Source organism: Canis aureus, chromosome 21 (genome assembly GCF_053574225.1).
Source record: "Canis aureus isolate CA01 chromosome 21, VMU_Caureus_v.1.0, whole genome shotgun sequence".
Taxonomy (NCBI): domain Eukaryota; kingdom Metazoa; phylum Chordata; class Mammalia; order Carnivora; family Canidae; genus Canis; species Canis aureus.
The window spans coordinates 43585743-43601386 of record NC_135631.1 but is presented as its reverse complement, the minus strand read 5'-3'; the positions used below and the strand labels follow the sequence as shown (position 1 = coordinate 43601386).

General features: G+C 43.4%; 1 long non-coding RNA gene across 1 annotated transcript; it reads right to left on the bottom strand.

Moving 5' to 3' along the window:
* Positions 1–4884: 4884 nt before the first annotated feature.
* Positions 4885–5603, bottom strand: LOC144292997 (uncharacterized). Its single transcript, XR_013360426.1, has 2 exons — positions 5311–5603; positions 4885–5136 (listed from the first exon to the last, which is right to left on the bottom strand). It is a non-coding gene; the product is annotated as an uncharacterized LOC144292997 (long non-coding RNA).
* Between the last annotated feature and the right edge of the window lie 10041 nt (positions 5604–15644).

Sequence of the window (15644 nt, the reverse complement as noted above, 5' to 3'; positions counted from 1 at the left end):
TCATGATCCCGGGGTCCTGGGATCGAGTCCCACATCAGGCTCCCATCCCTGCATGGAGCCTGCTTCTCCCTCTGCCTATGTCTCTGCCTCTCTCTCTGTGTCTCTCATGAATAAATAAATAAAATCTTTTTTTAATGGGTTTAAAAATTCAATGAAGGGGCTTTAGGATTATACATAAATATGAAATTTCTTAAAACATACATTATTTAGGAAAATTGCAGTTTCCCTGGAGATCCTGAAGAATGAAATGAAATTTTTTCTACTGGAAAGCCCACCAGAAATTTCTTTTGAAATGTATGATTGCAATGCTCTATCTACCCAGCACTTTGATGTCTGGAAACTTCTACCAACAAATGTCACACAAACTGAACCATAGTTGGAAAATAGGCGGTCACAAAATCTAAGTTGTGTTCTCCCATGTAGAGGGTGGAAGATACTCCAGGCTTCCCACCAGGATACTGACTTCCATCCTTGGACAGACGATAGACTTAACTTGACAAGCATGGTTATCTGTTTGCAATAGGAACCCTCAACTGTTCTTCCTTTTCAGTGGTTGGAGACTATACAAGTAACAGCCAGAGAGTATGCAAAGGGTTAAAGAAGGAGGAGATTCTGTCCTCCTACTGACCAAGGGTGGGGCAGAAAAATGCCCCAGCCCTAAGGAAAGCACAGTAACCAAGGGAATCAAGGCCAAGGACGAGATCAACCCGTCATCTCCTCCCGGCCACCTGGGATTGCAGTGTGAGGAGGTCAGGAAGGATGTGATGCACTTTGGAAAGACTGTCATTAAAAAGTGGTATGCCTTCTAAACTTTGGTGTTTAAAATTATAAGCTTTGGTTATCTTTTAAAAAATGTACATACATGAAAAATCTTCTTCCTCAGATAAATCATTGCTAACTTCTATTACTTGCTGCATCTGTTGTTCAAGATGTGACCAAGGCAAAGATTTGGTGAAACAGTATCCATTATATATTGCAAAGGCATCTGAAAATGTGTCATGAGATCTAACCTAAGACCCAGCTGAACCTGTATATTAAGAAAATAATCTTAAATACGGGGGGGAGAAAAGCTTCGTGAATAATTCGTTGTGGCACTTCTGATATTAAAAATGCAAAGAATGCAAATAACAATAAAAAAACAATGAAATATTATGATTTTACCAGTCTGATTCTTGGATGCAAATGTGGAAAACTAACAACAGCATATTATGCAAGAAAGGAATTTCTTTTTTTTTATGGATTTTATTTATTTATTCATGAGATACACAGGCAGAGAGGCAGAGACACAGGCAGAGGGAGAAGCAGGCTCCCCTGTAAGGAGCCGATGTGGGACTCGATCCCAGGACCCCCGGGATCACAACCTGAGCCAAAAGCAAACGCTCACCTGCTGAGCCACCCGGGCATCCTGAGAGGAATTTATTTAAAGGTAATCTAATAGCACGTAACTTTGAAGAAATGACAGGGAAAAATGTAACCAAGGGCAATTATATGTCTGGGAATATATTCAAGATCACACCTCAGGGGCACTCAGGTGAGAGGCTAACACTGGCCTTACTGGACACTCTGTACCATCTGATTAACTCTCAACGGTCTTGCAGCTTGCCCAAGACTCAAAATCCCTGGGAAAGATATCCAAGTGCCTGAGCGTCTTCATGTGCACTGGCTGCCAGAGAGAAAACAGAACATCTGTCCCCTTGAGCTTTGGTCGTGGAAGGGGAGTTTTGCCTCCATCTATCTTTAGAATCTTCCAAAGGTGGGAAGTATTTTGTTTTTTTGTTTTTGTTTTTGTTTTTATTTTTTTAATAAAATAATTTTTATTGGTGTTCAATTTACCAACATACAGAATAACACCCAGTGCTCATCCCGTCAAGTGTCCCCCTCAGTGCCCGTCACCCATTCACCTCCACCCCCCGCCCTCCTCCCCTTCCACCACCCCTAGTTCGTTTCCCAGAGTTAGGAGTCTTTACGTTCTGTCTCCCTTTCTGATATTTCCCACACATTTCTTCTCCCTTCCCTTCTATTCCCTTTCACTATTATTTATATTCCCCAAATGAATGAGACCATATAATGTTTGTCCTTCTCCGACTGACTTACTTCACTCAGCATAATACCCTCCAGTTCCATCCACGTTGAAGCAAATGGTGGGTATTTGTCGTTTCTAATAGCTGAGTAATATCCCATCGTATACATAAACCACATCTTCTTTATCCATTCATCTTTCGTTGGACACCGAGGCTCCTTCCACAGTTTGGCTATCGTGGCCATTGCTGCTAGAAACATCGGGGTGCAGGTGTCCCGGCGTTTCATTGCATCTGAATCTTTGGGGTAAATCCCCAACAGTGCAATTGCTGGGTCGTAGGGCAGGTCTATTTTTAACTCTTTGAGGAACCTCCACACAGTTTTCCAGAGTGGCTGCACCAGTTCACATTCCCACCAACAGTGCAAGAGGGTTCCCCTTTCTCCGCATCCTCTCCAACATTTGTTGTTTCCTGCCTTGTTAATTTGCCCCATTCTCACTGGCGTGAGGTGGGATCTCATTGTGGTTTTGATTTGTATTTCCCTGATGGCAAGTGATGCAGAGCATTTTCTCATGTGCATGTTGGCTATGTCTATGTCTTCCTCTGTGAGATTTCTGTTCATGTCTTTTGCCCATTTCATGATTGGATTGTTTGTTTCTTTGCTGTTGAGTTTAATAAGTTCTTTATAGATCTTGGAAACTAGCCCTTTATCTGATACGTCATTTGCAAATATCTTCTCCCATTCTGTAGGTTGTCTTTTAGTTTTGTTGAGGTGGGAAGTATTTTGATGTGAAGCATCAAAAAATTACAAATGCCCATTATAGTCCACCTTTTCCTCATAACATGATACATTCTTCACCCCACATTTGATTCTAAAACAAAAACAATGTTGCATCCACACAGCCCTCTGAGAGCACATCCACCCTGCCTTCAAGGGAACCAACCCAAAGTCCCATCACTCGCTGAGTGCAGCCAGCTGGGCTCGCTTCCTTTTCTGTTAAAATTTGGTCTCTGATGTACTGCAACTTATGATCAAGATGATAAAGTTTACCACGAACACACCAAGTGTAGAGCAGTGGAGTAAAGAAGGGAACTTAAAAGGGAATAAAATGTATTTTTATATTTTATAATAAAAACTGCGAGTACACGCAAAGCATCACACGAGAAACACAGATTGAGATTGCAGACTTCATTTCTGTTAACTCCTCAAAAGGTTGCCTTGGGATTGATTCCATCATCCCACCTTCCCTTTACTCATTCCATCTCCCCTCTGCCTTCAGCAAGCATCTCTTTATCAAGGAGACAGACCCAGACCTTCTTTCCTGAGGATGCTGTCTTGGAAGGTCCTGCGAGTATAGGGGCAGAGTGCTCTTGTATTACATTTTGCCCTTGGACTTGGCAGGACAGGACTGTCTGGACTGCAGTCATCACCCTCCCTGCTGCCACTGTGTGACAAAAGCTCTATTTCTCATTAAGAGTTGAGGTCAGTTACCCCAATCAGGATGATAATTCCCACCTCCCTCTCTGTAAGCCTGAGGAGTCTGAAACAGCTGGGTATTCATATGTTCTCCAACTCAACGGGGCAACTGTCCGGTCATCTAGTAAAAACGTACTTCCTTAGAGATCGGAGCCCAAAGTCAGGTACAGGGAGTAAAGTCTTGCCCATGAGGCATTTGGATAGAATTATGAACAGTGTCAGAGAGGTTTTCACTCTCTCTTGGTTATAGATCCACATACTCTGCAACGAGAAGGCTCCATCAGTTTTCACGGAAGAACACATGGCTCTGCCTTGCATCAACAGGAATACATTTTCTTTGCTTCTGTTACAACTATTCAAATAGTTTCCTAAACTTGAGTTGAGTGAACATGACATCTACCCAAGCACTGGGAAGTCTCTTGAGGCGTGTGAGGGGCCAGCATAGAGCAGTCTAGACTGAATTCCATGCATCAGAGCAGGAGCGGGGTGAAGAGGAGGAGGTAGAGAGCCAAGGTTGAGACGGAGGAGAGCAGGGGCCAGGCTTACAGAGATGGAGAGAGCAAGGCTCAATAATAGGGATCCATGACTCTGAAGGTGGGAGAGCAAGATAGTGGACAGCGCACTGGGTCGGTCACACACACTGGGGTGGCCAGGAAACGTGGGGCAACCCTGTGACCAGAGGTCAGGCAGAAACATTTGCAAACCAGCTAGTCTCATCAGCAAATCGTTAATGAAGATCAGGAATCATCACCATGAGGCAGCTGGTGTGGTCTGTTAAGGAAGCCATTCCATCTTCTCCTAAATTAGAAACCAATCTCAGGTGACGGGCAGCTCGGGCCCAGCAGTTAAGGGCCCAAAGCACCAAGGTGGAAAATGAGGGGAAACCAAAAGAACTGCTGTCCGGTGTCCTTCTTCCTTCTGGGACTAGAACTCCTCCACCTTCTAAACGGGCACACGGCTGCCCAGGGAGAGAGACTGTATTGCTCAACGTCCCTTGCGGTCCACTGGGACCGAGTGACTGAATCTGGCCGCGGGGATGTCAGTGAGAGTGTTGTGTGCAGCTTCAAGGACACAACCATAAAAGGAAGCTGTTCAACCTCCATGGTGGGCAGGCAGGCTAATGGCCTTCAAAAGGCCTAATCTCCATAGCCTGGGACTGCATCATGTTACATGCTGAAGGGAACTTAAGGTTGCAGATGGAATTAGGGTTGAAATCAGCTGACCTGGAAATGGGGCAATTAGCCTGAATTATCTGGGTGGGTCCAATGTAATCGGAAGAGTCCTTAAAGGTGGAAGAGAAGGCACGAGAGAGGGTCGGCGAGATATGGGCATGAGAAGGACGTGGCCTGATGTTCCTGGCTTTCAAGATGGATCCAGAAGCTGGGAAAAGCAAGGAAAGGGATTCTTTTTTACTGCTTCCAGAAAAGAGCACAGCTGTGCAACACCTTGATTTTGGCCGAGTGAGACCCGCGTGGGACCTCTAACCTACAGAACTGTAAGATGTGTCCTTTTAACCTACTGTGTCTATAGTAATTGGTTGTAGCAGCAAGAGAGCTCTAATACACTCCCCGTTTGTCTTTTTCCCCTTCAAGTGGGCCAGGATGTGGCAGGTCAGGTATCACCACGTAGAGGAGAGTAATCCTGTGAAACAAGGCAAAAGAAACCTAGATCCCTACTCGACTACCAGTCAGGGTCCCCACAGGACGCAGAGGGTACAAGCTGGAACCGTGTAATAAGGGGATGGTTGACAAGGATGTGGTGAGGGTGCAGGAGAGCTTGTAAGGGGTAGGGCAGCATGAGACAGGGGGTCCTCACCTTGGCCACAGGTGAGGAGAGCAGGTGACAGCTGGGCACCCGAAGAGAGTGTGTAGGAAGGCCACTTCATAGGACCTATGGTCACTGTTAAGGAATGCGCGAGCTGTGACCACTCTGCAAAGGATCTGGGGGCGTGACCACCCCCAGGCTGCTGTCCCCGGTCCCAGGCAGCCTCTTGTTAGCTTTTTCCACTCCCTAAACCAAGAGGCCAGACTGAATGCTGCCACGTAAACCAGCATCCTGGGCTTCGAGGGGGCGCGATGACGCTGGGCATCAAGGCCGTCTACGCTTGGCTCCCCGGGACTACTTGCCAGCTCGAACCTGTATGGGGTCACAAAGCAAACCTCTCCGGTGATGTCACTGTGACCTTGGTGTCTGGTAAAACCGCTGAGCCAACATCCCCCTCAGTATCTCTGAGATGGCATCCAGACTGCCAGGACAGTCCTCTCTCTGTCCCGCGTCATGGGGACAGCAGACCAAGGGTCAGGTGCTAAGTGCAAATCCGGGCTTGTCCCCTACATGACCTCACGTGATTTACAGCCTCTGAATTCCCAGCCCTAGGTGTTTCCTGCCGCTGTGAAATGCTAATAACTACACCTAGTCTGGCGCTAGGGCCCGCCCAGGTGAGAGGGCTGTAAGGTGTGTAAGAGATTCCGGAAGTCCTTAGAGACCCGCTTCCTAGCAATCACCGTGCGGGTAGCAGGTGCACTCCCCTCCTGCAGTGCTGCCTTCCTGGGAAGCCCCATTGCTGTCTCTCCACCAAACTGGACTTTTCCTTAAAAAGAACCTCCCTCCACCCGAAGGCTCCTCTCCCTGGCTCAGCTGAAAACACTTTCTCTGGAGTCTTCTCTTAGGTCGCCAGATGCTGATGAGCCTTACCTAACCAGAGAGTAGGTGAGGATGTAGAACACGTGTTCAGCCACATGTCTATTCCTTTATAGAACTCAGGGTGCAGAGCATGCTTTTTTTAAAAAAAAAAAAAACATTTGTTTTAAAGATTTTATTTATTCATGATAGACAGAGAGAGAGAGAGAGAGAGAGAGAGAGAAGCAGGCTCCATGCAGGGAGCCAGACGCGGGACTCGATCCCGGGATTCCAGGATCACACCCTGGGCCGAAGGCAGGAGCTAAACTGCTGAGCCACCCAGGGGTTCCCAGGGTGCAGAACATTCTACAAGTCTTCCCCGACACCTTCGTTCCATACATTGACTCCATATTGTCGCAGCTCGGACAGTCCTGGCACGATCCCAGAATGACAAATCTTTGCACTGTAACACGAAACCAGCTCACCATATGGGTTGGCCTCTCTAAAAATGTAGTTGAGAACAATGCAAGTCTTTAAGTCCATATTTAGAGGAAACCCTGTCAACTGGGAATCAAATCCATGCATAGGACAAAAGAAATCCTTCTTTCCCGTCCCTCCCTGCTCTCCGTAACTGACACCCTATAGCACTGAAAATCCTTTCTCTGGAAACTTCTCCGCTGTCAAAACTACCCCCCCCCCCCAATCAGGCTCTTGGCTCTTGCCTCTCAGATCCCCTTCTTCCCTTGGCACTTGGTCCCTCTCCCTTTTCCTCTGCCACAGATGTTGGTTTACATGACTGTTGATATTTTCCAAGCCACGGGGCCATAAATTAGAGTGAGCCACTCCCAGAGGAAGGTCATGGTCTCACAGACAGGCCAGGGCTACACCCCCCAGGCAGAGCTCACTGAGCCACAGTGAGGGAGAGCCTCGCTTTGCAGTTAATTAGGCTTTGTGTAGAAAAAGCAATTGTGGGCCCCCTGGGGGGCTCAGTGGTTAAGCGGCTGCCTTTGGCTCAGGGTGTGATCCCAGGTCCTGGGATGGAGTCCCCATCAGGTTCCCTGCGGGGGCCTGCTTAGGTCTCTGCTTTTCTCTCTCTCTCTCTCTCTCTCTCTGTGTGTCCCTCATGAATAAATAAGAAATATTTTTTAAACAGAAGAAAAGCGATTGCATGAAGTGGCTATGCAAAAAACCTTAAGGAGTACATTTGTATAGATAAATACAAAGGTTTATATATTTATATATAAGATTTAAGCAAATTTTATGTAAATGCAGCTATAAGTTTTGGGTTCCTCGGTAATCCTCAGCCACTCAGCAAACTACCTTAATCAATCCCTCCTGTGTGCAAACCCCCACACATACATACCCCTTCTTGTCTACCTTTGTCAACAATCCCCCGCCCCCCCCCTCCCCCGCCCCAAACAAGCCCAAGGAGAAATGTTTTTCATTCACTTTATGCTTCTGACTAAAAGCTTTGTCAGCCCAGATTCTCCTGCTTCAGGAAAGTGACAAACTTTGGGGACTAAAGTTTTCACAGGCTTTTCCCGCTATAAGCTTTAAGGCTTTAGGAACAGAGATGCCTGCTTATACTTCACTAGAAGACAGTCCCGTTTGTTCTCTCATGTTTCCTGCTCTCAAACCCTTGAGAGACAGAGATCATTTCCCCCCCTCTCTCCTTCCAATGTAAAGCAGACCAAGCATGACTTCTAACCTGCTCATCCATCAGCATCTAGCTTTTCTCTTCTGGGCAGTAGCTTCAAAATACATACGATTTTTTAAAAAGATTTTATTTATTTATTCATGGAAGACACACACACACAGAGGCAGAGACACAGGCCCAGGGAGAAGCAGGCTCCATGCAGGGAGCCCAACGTGGGACTCGATCCCCACACCCGGGACCACGCCCTGAGCCGCAGGCAGACGCTCAACCACTGAGCCACCCAGGCATCCCAAAAGTACATATGATCTTTAGCTTTACTCATTAAATGCTTTGGATCATTCTAGAAGGCTGCTTGTGCTAGACCAACCTGCCTCAGACCCAGCCTGCTGACTGAACAAACTTTGTTAGGCAAAGCAAACTTACCACAATCTAAATTAAACATATTAATCAGCATGTACAGGATTTTTGAGTACAGTATTTTCTTCATGTTCATATGAATTATGTGGTTTTCTTAAAGGTTGTGTTTGATTCATAGCCATGCCCGACCTCATTCCCATGCACAACCATGGTTCTTTGACAAACACTAAGGTCTAGGAAATAGGGGGCTGGCTTAATCTTATCTTACATTCTCCAGGTGATAATGAAGTTTACTACATTCAAAGCCCTCTGGCCCTCCCTACCTGGCACCGAGAATTAAAATCTAATCTAATCTTTAGTACTGGTACTTGCTTGCAGGGACGACTTTGAAATAGCCCACAAAGCGTTCATAGTAAAAAAAAAAAAAAAAAATTAAAATCTATTGGTAGACGATAGTTCCTCTAATGAGAAAAGATATAAAATGGAAAGTACTAGATAGAACCGGGCAAACCCTTAGAGACACTGGCTTCAGGCATTTCTCTGGAGCTTTTTGCACATGATCATCTCCCCCATTTGCCCCTCCTTCAGGAAAGAGGTTTAAGAAATCCAACCTGCAGGAGATTTAAAGAATTCCCTCACCCTCTCCCCTCATTTTCAGAAGAGCACTGAGGTGACCTTAGCCAGGGGCCACACACCTAGTGGGCAGAAATGCCAAAGCGGGGGTGATAGAAAACCCATCTTAGGACAATGCTTATTCTATTGGACCCTCTCTTTCAAGACCATTTGCTCTTTTAACTGATCTTAGGTTCTATTAAAATAACCATCAAATACAGGAAAACATGTTCTTAAAATCGACCAACCTATTTTTTATATAAATGGTCTTAGAAACGATTTCACAGAAAGGAATTCTGCTTGACAGAAAACAAAGGCCAAATGGCTTACTGAATAGACCTACTCCATCCTTAATATTAGTGAACAAACAGGTAGACTCTTGTAGGACTATGCCTTTTTTTAAAAGATTTTATTTACTTATTCATGAGAGACACAGAGAGAGAGGCAGAGACACAGGCAGAGGGAGAAGCAGGCTCCAGGCAGGGAGCCCGATGTGGGACTTGATCCCAGGACCCCGGGATCACGACCTGAGCCAAAGGCAGATGCTCAACCACTGAGCTGCCCAGATGCCCCTACTATGTCTTTTAAGAATAGCCAACTAAGTGAGCATATAATTGTCATCAAACAATCAACAGAATTATTTTCAGTCCTCAAAGCTTTCCATGTAGTGTTTTGTTTTATTTTTGAGAGATTTTGTTTTATTTTGTTTAGATTTTGAGAGGGAGCAGGAGGGGAGGGGCAGAGGCAGAAGCAAACTCCCCATTGAGCAAGGAGCCCCACACAAGGCTCAATCCCAGAGCCTTGATTGAGATCATGACTCGAGCCAAAAGCAGACACTTAACAGACTGAGTCACCCAGGCACCCCTTTCCATGTAGTTCTTAAAAACAAAGCAACAATGTAACAAATAACAAGGTAGACCAAATTTAAAATATTAAGTTCTATTATATATAAAATTTGTTACAATATATGTGTCTTCAGCAAAATTCACTTGACCTAGTAACTGTTAGTTCTTTAGGTAGGAAAACAAAAACCTCCTTGGTTGGGTGCAGTGGTTCTTATAGGATATGAAACCATTTTCTAGGGCTCTGTAATAACCAAACTGCTATTTAGATTATTAGCTCTGTTAAAATGAATATTTACATTAATCCAAGTTGGTTTTTCTTCTTGATTCTCAACTGAGCTTATTAAAAGCATCACTATACTGTGAACTTTCTAGAAAGGAGTAGGAATGGAAGTTAAATGGAGCCTGAAAATCTAACAGGCAAACTAGTGTTTGAGGATTGCAGAGATTCGTACCATGGGAAGAAGCTCAAAGCTTGGAAAGGCTGTATAAACATCCCATATCTAAAGATAAACACTTGGGGATCTTTATGACATTCAGGTTTAGCTTCGTGCTAGCCATACTGCGTTATGATTCATCTAGGGAAGCAAAATACTAACGGAAAAGATCAAATATTCAGGATTAAAAGAACAATTGCCTTCATTTGGAAGGAGGTCTAAACTTTCTTACAAACCAATGCAAAAAAGTTCATCTGTTTAGATAGGATATGTTTCAAGTTGCAATTTTCTTTTAAAAATCTCTGCTCTGTTCGACTCCTCAGACTACCACCATCCATTCCATTCAGCAGATCTCTAGAGATGTGTATACTAAAATTTCTCCTTAAACTCCATTTTTTGCTTCCATCAACTTTGGGGAGGAGGTAACTCTAATATATAGACAACATGAAAGATTTAAATATTTATAAACACCTTTCTTTGTAAGGAAAAAAATCAACTTTCAACTGTGAACACAGTTGACTATATTTTGACTGGAACATAAAAGCAAAGGAAGTGGTTAAGAAAAATTAATCATGGCTACTCTACATTGCATTCAAACCCAAATAGACCGTAACAGTTCCCACTCTACTAAAACTCAAGTTTCTGTGAAATGCCTGCATATTTTAAAGTACATCAGGAAGCTTGATTTGTTTTCTTCCATTTTTGACTGGACAGAAAACATTCTTTGCTCGAGGATGTGAAGACTGCATGACTCCCAACCTAGAGTTTATTAAAGTGAACGTCACTTTTGAACATAAAAGGTCACATTTGAGCATGCAATCACAGGAAACTATCTTAATTTTGAAATAATCTTTATTTTTAAAGATTTTATTTATTCTTGAGATACACAGACAGAGAGGCAGAGACACAGGCAGAGGGAGAAGCAGGCTCCATACAGGGAGGACTTGATCCCAGAACCCTGGGATCACAACCTGAGCCAAAGGCAGATGTTCAACCACTAAGCCACCCAGGCATCCCTGAAATACTTTTTAGAACAATGGCTATACATGTTCATTGTGGAAAAAAATCCTCAAATAAGGGAAAACCATCATTTAATATTTTGGGTTGTATATAGGCAATTCTTGGGTGGTCTCCCTTTTTAATCCTTTAAGAAATATGTATAAATGTAATACATATATTACATTATTTCCCCATAACTGGAGCCTACTTTCCCCCAGCTATATCCTAAAAATTGGCCTCCATCTTTTTAGGCCCCCGTCTAGTATTCCATTACAGGGGTCTAGCATAATTACTTTCCCTAAGGGATCATCAATAAAGGACCAGCCATTTTCCATTTTTCTCTTGTTTAAAAACAACAGCATACACTTCTTTATCTGCCTAATTTGGCATATTTTTCCAGAGTCAGTTATGTATAATTTAAATTTTAATATTTCAGATTGCCCTCCAGAAAGGCACACTTTTACTTTCCTGGCAATTAGTTATGTTGCTGCCCTTGGGAATCTCATTACAGATGACACCATAAGACTTAAGGACATTGACTTACCATTATATCCTCACCACCCTGCAGCTTCTCACACAACGGTGAAAGTGTGGTTGCTTCTTGGTACTCCTCGTGTGGATTCACACTCCCACAGCATGGGATAGAGCAGTGGCTGAGCAAGTTTATGCTGAGTTAACATTATGTATTCTCATTAATACTTCACAGAAAACTCCTCACTTGTATTTCCCACGGAATAAAATAAAATGTGCTATATATACACAGTACTAATGTATATTGGGTATGACTCATTCTGGCTGAAGAATTACCTGTGAATTATTTCTCCCCAGAAAGCACAATGGGCATAGTTCCAGGCATTTATTGAATGAACACATTCAACAAATATCTGATGAGCCCTGTGCTCAGTGCTGGGGAAATTAGGATGCTCTCAAAGCACTTGAGATTGAGCAAACACAGAAAATACACTCCTACGCTAACAATCTGTTTGGTGGACATTCATTATATACCAAGGATGTATTCTGTGCTGGTGTTAGGGATATAGCAGTGAGTGCAAGAGATGAGGTGTGTAGCACAGCTGGTTTAGAACAATCTAGAAAGATCTTTTCTAATAGGTGTATGCCCAATATTATGCCTGGGCAGTGGAATCGAGAAGATTCTGCGTGTGAAGTACCATCAGAGGAGAGGGTGTCTTGGTAGAGAAGAGTGAGCAGGCATTTTAGGCAGAAGGAACTGGATAAGCCAAACACCAAGGTTTAGGGTTTGAGAACAGTGAGTAGAGTTTGGGAGTGGAGACTGATAGCTGAGAATGCAGAGGTGAGCGTAATTTCATAGGGGCAGATTTCAAAGAGCCTGTAGAGCCTGTACCTGGTCTTTGTATTTGTCTCACAGATGACATTGAGGAGTCCTGTCCCGTCATTTTCAGTAAATTCATTAGTGACTAGAAATAATGAATTTTAATTTCCTGGCTCTCTGAATTTGTATTTTAAGATAAAAACCCAGACTTAGTCAACACGTATCATATGCTTTACTCAAAATATAACATACACTTCTACCTAAAAAAAAAAAAAAAACTCCTGTGGGTTACAATTTTTTGCTGTTAATTATACCAGTATATGGTCATTAAAAAAAAAAATAGTTGAAACATCCCTTAACCTCATCCCAAACATAGTCCCAGTCCCTTCCCTGAAAGTACCACCATCATCTGTTTGCTATGCCTCTTTCTAGGACCATATCCTTGTCTATTCCTGTATGTATGTGTATATATGTTTATAGAAATAGAACATTGTAATGCTCTTCCTCCATTTTTAACCCCTGTTGATCTTCTTATCAATAGTATATACATGTAGAGACAACCCTGGCCTTCTCTCAGTGTAAAAGACCTATCACTAGTACATAGCAGTGATTGGCACCTAGAAAACACTAAAAAGTTAGAGAGAGAGGTTGCTGCTAAGGCTTAAGGTACTAATTAGGTAGATATGTGGAGCTGTCAAAGTCCACCAACTAGTGGTGATGATCAGCACTTGGATTAAAAAGTCCTGGGCAGGTGTACCTGGATGGCTCAGTGGTTGAACGTCTGGCCTTTGGCTCAGGTTGTGATCCTGGGTCCTGGGATGGAGTCCTGCATGGGCTCCCTGCAGGGAGCCTGCTTCTGTCTCTGCTTCTCTCTCTCTTTCTCTCTCTCTATATATGTGTGTTTCAGGAATAAATAAATCAATAACTCTTTAGATTAAAAAAAAAAAAAAAAAGCCCTGGGCAGATGACTGAATCCTCAGCTCCATATTCCGTGCTTTCCAGATAGGATCACCGAGACCTCATTTAGTTAGGTTAATAGCAACATTCCATTAGCCATCTTGGAAAAAGGCAAACACATCCTACGACTTGTCTGGCAAATGGCCCAATATGTGAAATAGCACCTACTCCTGAAGTGAAGCCTAGTGATGACTTGTTGGTGATGTGATAAAAATGCAACCACCTGGCTCTGGGTGGGCCGGCCTTCCCAAATCTGATTACCAGTCGTGGCAGCAACAGGCGCGACGGCCTTGATAAAATAAACGCTTTTTCCAGAAGGAACAGATTTATATTCTCCTAGAAGAACTGCAACTGTAGAGTTAATTCTTCTAGAAGACCCCTGGCATTGTAGTTGGGGATGAGGACACCAGACTGGCTATGAGAGACGAGGTGCCCTTTTACTAGCATTTCCATCACTTGTGAAAGGTATTCAGATCAAAGGCTGTGTCTTCCTGGGGCAAAAGTCCTGGACTGGGACAAAAGTCCTGGACTGGGAATTAGGATCCACTCGAGTATAAGCCATAAGTGGTAGTGGAGCGTTTAACTTGCTAATTAAACCTAGTTTCCTGGATCACCCTAGGTAATAATTAATAACCCAGAACTATGAGCTAGGTTTGCAGCAAGACAGGAGTTGAGGCTATCACTTTAAGCCTCTGGTACAAAGATATGGCCAGAACCTTACTGTACTCAAAATAGAGGTTAAATAAATGCTTTGTCCTTTTTTTATTTTAGAGAGAGAGAGAGCAAGCAGGTGGGTGAGAGCCAGAGGGTGGAAGGGCAGAGGCAGAGGCAGAGAGCGAGAATCTTAAGAAAGCTCCCTGCCTAGCACCAAGCCGGACATGGGCTCCGTCTCATAACCCTGAGCTCATGACCTGAACCAAAATCAAGAGTCTCTTTTTTTTTTTTTTTAGGATTTTATTTATTTATTCATGAGAAACACACAGAGAGAGGCAGAGACACAAGTAGAAGGAGAAGCAGGCTACCTGTGGGGAGCCTGATGCAGGACTCAGTCCCAGGACCCCGGGATCATGACCTGATCATGACCTGATCATGACCTGAGCCAACCACTGGGCCACTCAGGCATCCCAAGAGCCTGACTCTTAACCAAATGAGCCATCCAGGCACCGCAATAAATGCTTTTTCATTCAATAAGCATTTCCTAAGGACCTACCATGTGCCAGAACATGGGACTGGAATCTCTTGGGGAAATGTAAGGAGGACTTTAGGGGCTCACTGGGAACTGAACTTGACATTTCAAATGGAGAAAGACAGAATCTGGATTTATAAAGAGTAAAGGAAGAGTTAAAAAGTTAAAATATTGGAACACAGAAAGTCCTTTTCTCCGCCTCTGGCTATTACTGAATTTCAGCATCCTTACAAAGCCAAGGGAAGTGACACCATCCACCAAAATAAAATTTTCAAAATCTTTCAAATACAATGCTAGGTAGATTGTTATAAGAGGTGAACTGAGTTTAAAAGTTTTTCTAAACTTTCAGAGTGTTAGCTAGCTGCTTACTCAATCGGATGTTCGTGATTTTCAAGCAACAGTTTTAAAACAAAAAGCAGGCCTCAAATTTTCGATGCCAATGAATTCTGTCCAAGCACAAGGCTCATATTAAAACAAAAACTTTTAAAATATTTCTAAAGTAAGTAGTTGCAATAATTTCTTAAACTTCCAGTCATACAGATGTTTGTGAATGAATCAAAGTTGACAAAAGCTGGCCAGAGAAACAAAAACCCTTACTTCTAAAGGCCTTAAACTATTATATGTGAACTGGCAAGTATTCGTGTTTTTTCCATTCTTACTGCCCCCCGCCCCGCCCCTTCTTTCGGTAGGGCACTCGCGGACGAAGGTAAAGATGGGATATGCCAGAAAAGTGAAACTAGTTCATGACTAATAATCAAGTCTTAATATGTTTAATGGACTACATTTAGGTTAATCCTGCTATGAATCTAATTAAGTTTTCTAAAAAACTTAAGAGTTTTGCTAAGGTTCTTTAGCCTTACCTCAACCATTAATCTCTCTCCCTACTCATTTTTAAAAGGCCAGGTTAGCAACCAGATGCTAAAATCCATAAACAAAGAATAAACAGTGAGCCGAAAAGGTGTCCCATTTAGACTGTTTCTATGGCATTCCTGTTAAATATAGATAAGAAATTTTTAAAGAGGCTTGGAATTCACGGGCATAGGCGGGTACAAAGTGTTACCCTACCTCCAGTGGGATCTAAAGTATCCTCTTGCCACCTTTGTGGGAGGTGAAATTTGGTGGATATGCAGCCTTGCAGAAAGCCTATAAAGAGCATGGATGTGACTTTCTTATACCTATTTTTGTGACTATC